An 8241-nucleotide genomic window follows, 5' to 3' on the forward strand; every position below is an offset into this window, starting at 1 on the left:
CACTAGTCTTATATACCTTTCCTGAGGATCCTTATTATATTATGAACCTCACTCTCTTTAATTCACAATCGTAGGAAGTCCCCTGAACAAACCTTTAACCTAGCAGTAGCGAGGCTTGTACTAACACCTATCTCTTAATTGCCATGAAGAAGGGGGGTCAAACTATTTTGTGTCTTCCCTAATCAATCTAGTTATCAATACCTTTTAATACACCTTTGATAATAATGTTGCACCCAAGGAAGAATACTATAAAACCTGAGGTTCATTTGAGACCCATGAGTGGTCTCCTTAATATCATTGTGCCTTCTACTGTTTTATTTTGCATGTTGCGAGGTCCAAAAGTGGCCTCTGTTGTGGTGGAGAAGGCCCATCACTTTTTTGGCATTCTTTCTATGTTATATACCTGAATTTATTTCTGTATACCTTGCTTGTATGTCATTTCATAAAACCTCAATAAAAAAAAAAAAAAAAAAGAAAAAAACTAAAATTCTATTAGGTATTGTGACGTTTGCAATGGATATAAAAACTGTCCAAAAAAAAAGGTTATCTGATGCTAAATCCTCAGGCAGACTGAAGCAAATACTTTATACACAAGAAGATGAGATTGGATGATTCTGTAATATTGCCCAACAGATGAACAGCTTAAACAGTTTATAACACCTCCAGTACTTGGATTCTAACTCTAGCCTACCTTGTTACTTTAATATGTGTAAACCACAAAGCTAAATCTAGTTTCCCTAAAAAATACACACAAAACTTAACATGATTATAAATTTTGCTCATATTCTGCACATCCCTGACATTAGCATGTAACCTATAGCAAACAAGGGAAAGCAAAATTCATCCAGGTTTAAGAACCAAACAACTTACTGTAGATATCACTAAATACTTAATGATGTAGGCTAGATTACAAGTAGAACGGAAAAATGCAAGCGTAAACAATGCTGGAATTCTGTGCGAGTATCACATGTCCATGGTTAATATTTAGTGTGTGTGGTAATATAGTGCATGCTAGACTATTCATGTTCGATAGCCCAGGTACATAATTTCCCTCAGATGATAGATATCTATGAGGGCCCACACTGATATTCAAATTGGATAATACTTGGGCGCAAAACCAATGTAGCACAAACATTCTGCTCAAGTAGTCGAGTTGATCTCTTTTCTGTATTTGAATGCACAATAGCACAAGAACTATTCAAACTTGGTTTTCAAAAGCTTTAAATAAAAGAGAAATCAATATTTTGGATTAGATAAGAGAGCAACACTTAACTCATGGCTTATATAATAATGCAATGAGTGCCCTACTACAGTTTCCCTTAAACATGTAAATCAACAAATTGTTATACCCAACCATGTGTACTGTTATTGTTTGCACAAGGCCAAGCACAAACTAATGCATTGTTTATTATCAGATGAGCTCCACTCGTAATCTAGGCCATAATTTGAGAATACAACAACATTTATGGGCCAGGAGATGATAAGCCCTAACACTTGACTATATCCAGTGGATTTAACATTAGAAATGAGGCTAGCAAACTGTAAAGTGTGCAGTCATTTTAGCAATTGATTGTGATTTTTTAAGAATACAAATAAATAATGCAAGAAAGTCTAAGAAAATATTTTACTGATCTCTAGTAATGAGATTCTTATATCTATCTTAGGTTCCGATGAAAACAATGCTTCACTGCATTTCGAAAAATAGGAATGCAGAGTATACTTTCAGACTTAACCCAAGAGGATCTCTTATGCTAGTTTGCTAAATTGCATCACACACTACTCATTTACTTCAGGGCCAATACGGCAAACATTAATTTGAACTGTATGTGTTTTTCTCCAAACAGTGGTTTAAAAACCACCCTACAATGTAACTGAATGAGAATGAATCATGCTTTACAAATAAATAACTGTCAAATCACACAGTTACTTGAAATTCGGCTTTTATGCAATAAAATAAAACATAAATAGGAGACATCTGCTGCAAAGTGTTGTAGAAATGCAGTTGGTCTCAAGTTACGTCTTTTGCATTTCAAACTAATTTGTGGTTGAATTAATCAAAATGAGCCTTTATTCAGAGCAGCAGCTTAACAAAGAACCAAAGAGCATCATAACAGAAATGCAAGGGTCAGAAAAACACAGGGAATTAATGATGGGTAAGCAGCCATAACTGGAGAGTAAGACAGCACACACACACAACTTTATACAAACACACGTTCTGTAGCTGAAATAGCTCCTTCACAACTGTCAATGTTTGTAAAATGTACGGTTATATAATATTCTACCTTAAGCAAAATCAGGATAGGGGCTGCATGCATGGAGATACTTCCATAGTGATACAGCCAAGATAGACCTAGATCCCAGATCTTCTCATACAATGAGGGTTTGATTATCTAAAGCTCTCTGCTCTAACAAGATTCTCTGGCAAGTATCATGAGTACTGTAAGGTCTTTCAAAGAGTTTTAGAACTTAAAGAGACATTGTACACTAGTTTTTTTCTTTGCATAAATGTTTTGTAGCTTATCCATTTATATAGCCCACCTGGGAGTGTTTTTATAATATTGTAAAGTTTTGCTTATTTTTAATAACATTGTGCTGATTTTCAGTCTCCTAACCAAGCCCCACAATGTCAGATGTATACGCTCATTTACAAACTCCTGCTGGCTCCTGTTTATGTTTTCTGTCTTTTTATATGCAGGGAAGGAGGGTTGGGGGAGTGTCTTATCTTCCCATTTCCCCTGGGTGTCCTAGCCTAACCTCATCAACACTGTTAAACTGCAAGTAAGTAAGTTTTTAAAAGGTTTTATACTGGATTTTTTTTAAATCAGTATCTGTGCATATTCTTCTTTATAGTAGTGTCTATTACATGTAGTTATATGAAGATTGTTGTATACTTTCCCTTTAAGAGCTGTTTATCTAGCTATGCAGGTTCTGGTTGTGAAGGAGAGACATGGTCATTACATTATAATGCTTATTAAAAGTCCACAAAGATTTTGTGTGATTTCTCTTCATGCCGGCAAGTTTTTGATCTTCAGGCCCTGAGAGAGAATAGGTAGAGTGCAATAAGTCACACACAAAAATAAGGTTATATCCAAACCGAATGGTAGCTTTATGTGCTTCCTGATTAAGCAATATTTTACCTGTGCTAAACCTCTTAAGCACCAATCAACGGAACATAAGGATTGAAAAATATCGCTGTGAGGCCCAAACAAAAAAGGCTTGCTAACAGTGACAAGTCATCATGAAATATGTAAGATAAAAATGTGTATAAGTTTAACACAAGTACTTATATATAAAGAGTTCCAAGTCTTCAAGGGTACAAGTAAAACATAGCATTTATTCTGTGTACAATTAACGCCCATTTTCCAACCGGAAGTGACGTTTCCACTCCGATACATCACTTCCAGTTGGAAAATGGGCGTTACACCCAGTGACGTTCCCGAGTGGGCTTTTAAAAGCTGGCACTTTTAGTTCAGTGGCATGTCACCTTTGATAAAGCCTCGATGAAACGCGTCAGGGATCAGGTGAAGCAAGAGGAGGGTCAAAGGTATTTCTCTCTCTTATTGACAATATTGTATACTCCAGGTCTGTAACTGAATTCATTGAATTTTAATTGTACAACGAATAAATGCTATGTTTTACTTGTACCCTTAAAGACTTGGAACTAATTATATATATATATATATGAGTCAGTACTTGTGTTCAACTTATACACATTTTTATACTACGAATTTCATGATGACTTGTCACTGTTAGATACAAAAAACTGTATTGAAAGACTATGCGCTGGTGTAAGATCAAGCTACACATAAAAAACAGGCAATCCCAAAACCTGAAGGGTTAATTGTGCAGATAATATAGTAGTGGATATATGTGAGCGCCTAATGTGTTAAACACAAATGGCTAAAGATCTTTATAAGTGGCCTCTTATTACTAACAATACTTTTTTCTTTTTGTTCTCTTTGTATCCAACCTAATATCTATAAAAGATAATATATAATATAAAATATCAATATACTTGTCCAATAATGATAATGATCAATAATATATCCAAAAAGCAGAAGCTGCCTATAATATTGTTTGAAATATAAGATAAACTTATTTTTATTTATTTAGAGCAGTTTTAATAGGAGTCACATCAAATTCATTAAAAAAAAAATATATATATATATATATATATATATATATGTAGCAGGAATATGGTACCAATTCTAAAAAAATGTCTAATAGTATATGTTACTAAAAGTAGCTAAAGTCGTACAGTATATTTATACTGTTAAAATACTTTAAAACAGTTGTATCTTATAATAACATAAAAATAGATACAATATTTTCAAGTTTTGTTTAAAAACAGGATGATTAGGAATTCATCAAAAAATTAATAACGTTAAATCCCACATAAATGTATATGTAAAAATGTCCTTCTTATAAAGAATGTCCTTATTGTGCAAACTCTCTGAAAGAGTCTCTTTAGTATTCCGGTTTTAGTGAATAAGCCAAGGTGTTTAGTGATAAGCCTGTGAGTGAAACTTATAGTTTACCTGAAACACCGGTTAGCAGTTCTTTTACAGGTTATCCGGTATATACCTTGTTATCCTTAGATGTTAGTGATTTCCAGAGGGTCCTGTGCTCTAGGTTTTAGAGCTGTCGAGTATAATTATCAGATTTGCAGCGTTCCTTGTGTGCTGCAGAGACGCCAATCTACCCGTGTCTATTCACAGACACGCCCCCACACATGCGGGGATGACGTCCAAAACTTCTGGTTCTTTGCAAATGGTCCGTTTTGCGGCAACGCGTTTCAGCTTCCAGGAGCCTTTGTCAAGCTTGTCACTGTTAACAAGCCTTTTTTGTTTGGGCCTCACAGCTGTATTTTTCAATCCTTATGTTCCGTTGACGCACAAAAACAAAATTCTTCATTTTAGACATGGAAACTAACCAATGAAGATAATTCTATCTGTAACATAAATGCGTTCATATTATGCTAAAGAATAGTGAGGCTTCCCTTTGAGTCTCCAGTGTTTATAGCAGACAAGGTTTCCCTACCTAAGAAGAAGAGATTCAATCTAGTTGGCAAATCTGGTCTGTGGAAGGTACTTGTTGGATACATTTTTATATTTTGAATTTAGTGGACCAGTATACAAGAAATATTGTAAATAATATCGTTTTGGTGAAACATAGAACAGCTTTTTACTAGAGGTTTGCATGACACATATTGTGCAATGATTTATGTACTTTGATCAGCATCTAAATTAATGATCTTACCAGCTGCGACAGAGCTGACGCCACTTAATTCTTGTGGTAGGCGGCCTTTCAATTAAAGCCTCCTAAATGCCTATACAGAGAAAGTAGCAGTATCTGCAAGGTTTAAAGGTTTTATTTTGCCTTCAGTATACTGCCATAGTTGTGTTAGTAAATATTTCAGACTGAATATTCATTAAAGACTATTTGAAATAGAAGCATTTTTGCAGTATTCTTCCATTAGCAAAAATGCATCTAGTAAAAATGATTACTGTTTTTCTGCAGCATACGCACATATCCTATGAGGGTCTGTGTACCAGTGTTCAGGGATAGGCACAGACAAAGGCTGTGGCGGACATTTTCCAAAGTACAGACCTTAGTGAAGGACACCAAGGTACATTTGAAATTAAAAACATTATTTTATAGTGCTTGGTGTTATTATACTGATGCAGATACCACTGATCCTATAACCAGCCCTCCTCTGGCTCCTCTGGCTATACCCATGAGCCAGTGTCACTACTGTGTCATTATATAGTGCTGGGTGTTATTATACTGATGCCGATACTACTGATCCTATAACCAGCCCTCCTTTGGCTATACCCATGTGCCAGTGTCACTACTGTGTCATTATATAGTGCTGTGTGTTATTATACTGATGCATATACCACTAATCCTATAACCAGCCCTTGTCTGGCTATACACATGTGCCAGTGTCACTACAGTGTCATTATATAGCGCTGGGTGTTATTATACTGATGCAGATACCACTGGTCCTATAACCAGCCCTCCTCTGGCTATACACATGTGTCAGTGTCACTACTGTGTCATTATATAGTGATGGGTGTTATTATACTGATGCAGATACCACTGATTCTATAACCAGCCCTCCTCTGGCTATACCGATGTGCCCATGTCACTACTCTGTAAATTATATAGCCCTGGCTGTTATTATACTGATGCAGATACCACTGACCCTATAACCAGCCCTTGTCTGGCTATACGCATGTGCCAGTGTCACTACTGTGCCTTTGTATAGAGCTGGGTGTTATTATACAGATGCAGATACACATCCAGTATTTCACTCAGGCTTTAATTTATTCCATAACTTATTACCCAATATCACTAGCAGTCTCTTGACAAGCCACTAACTTAATTCACACTACATATATTTTTTATTCCTATTATTTAATCAGAAAGAAAAGATATACTAAGGTTGTGGCGGACACTGCAAGGGCTAGTCACGGACACCAGTGTCCGTGTACGGACACCTTGCCTATCCCTGCCAGTGTTTAAGCTCAGAGAGCTGAAGATGGTGTGTATTGCTTCTGTGAAGACATAATTTGTGCCATACAAGCAAACACTGGTTCTCTGAAAAGGTGTGGTGTTTAAATACTGGTACAGGGGCCCTCACAGGATATGTGTCTTTGCCACAGAAAAAGAGTATTAACTTTTACTAGAAGCATTTTTACTAAAGGAATTATATTACAAAAATGCTTCTATGAAGCATAGGCATTCTCACATTCTGTGACAGATACAGTATGCATTTACAGATTCGTCTTTGTCAGCCTTATGACAAATGTGTTTCAGGTTAGGATGCACAATACAGCGCAGGAGCTTTACATTTTGCAGAGGCTACATCGCTCTTTTTCATTGCTGACTGCTTTTTCTTTAAAGGGACAGTCTAGTCAAACTAAAACTATCATGATTCAGATAGGGTGTTATAGGGTGTGCAATTTTAAACACATTTCCAATTTACTTTTATCATCAATGTTGCTTTGTGCTTTTGGCATTCTATGTTGAAAGCTAAACCTAGGTAGGCTCATATAGTAATTTCTATGCCCTTCAAGGTTGCCTCATCTCAGTGCATTTTGACAGTTGTTCACATTTAGACAGCGCTAGTTCATATGTGCCATATAGATAATATTGTGCTTCATCCCATGGAGTTATTTATGAGCCAGCACTGATTGCTAATTGACTAAGATCCAACTCTGTCCAAAGAACTGATATAAGGGGCAGTCTGCAGGGGCTCAGATACAAGGTAATCATAGAGGTAAAAAGTATATCAATATAACCGTGTTGGTTATGCAAAACTGGGAAATGGGTAATAAATGGGTTATCTATATTTTTAAACAATAAAAAATCTAGAGCAGACTGTCCCTTTAAATATATTTTAGGTCATTTTAAAACTGTGTAAAAAATGAAGTCATATGCTGTATCATACACACTAGCCACAAACAAAGAATGCAGCTGTCAAAAAGCTGACTGTGGTAGTGCCCAGTATGAAGAGGAGGGGCTTCAGAATCTTGCATTAAAATAGGACAACAGTTCTGAAAAGAGCTATATACACAGGATGAAATACAATAACATGATGTAATCAGTCTTTTGTAGTTGTGCTCAGAAGTTTAATGTCCCTTCGAAGAATGATGATTTTCGCAGATATTTAGACTGCGCTTAGAATGTGTTACCTGGCATGAAACCCTTAATATTCTACAGTTTTAAATGTCTCAAATAGTGTTGACATAAAATTTATGTTTAAATCATTTTTATTAATAAATTCTTTGTACATAAGCCAAACAAAAAAGAAAGTTTTCTTCATGAGTTATACAAAGATGAAATTATTTCCTCCCATCCGATTTTCCAAAGAAGCAAGGAGTAAACAAATTAACATTTTGGAGGAAAGCAACTTTAACGCAGTCTTACAACCTTTCCCCCATCACCTCCCCATATATCTAAACACCCATCATACCTTTGGGAATTTCACTGTTGGATGCCATGGACCATGGGAAGATAATCAAGTTACATATTCCAGTAATTGGTTCTTCACCAGTGGATTCACCAATAGAACAGTAATTTCTAATCTGACTATATGTGGGGTATCATCGTTGACATAAAATTTAAAGGTACTGTATGTCTATTGTGGGTAATTATTTCTAGAGCAACATCTACTCTTACCTATAACATTTCAAATTTTTATAGTAGCAATATATACGCCCAAATTTACTTTTA

This window comes from Bombina bombina, chromosome 4, assembly GCF_027579735.1.
Source record: "Bombina bombina isolate aBomBom1 chromosome 4, aBomBom1.pri, whole genome shotgun sequence".
NCBI lineage: Eukaryota > Metazoa > Chordata > Amphibia > Anura > Bombinatoridae > Bombina > Bombina bombina.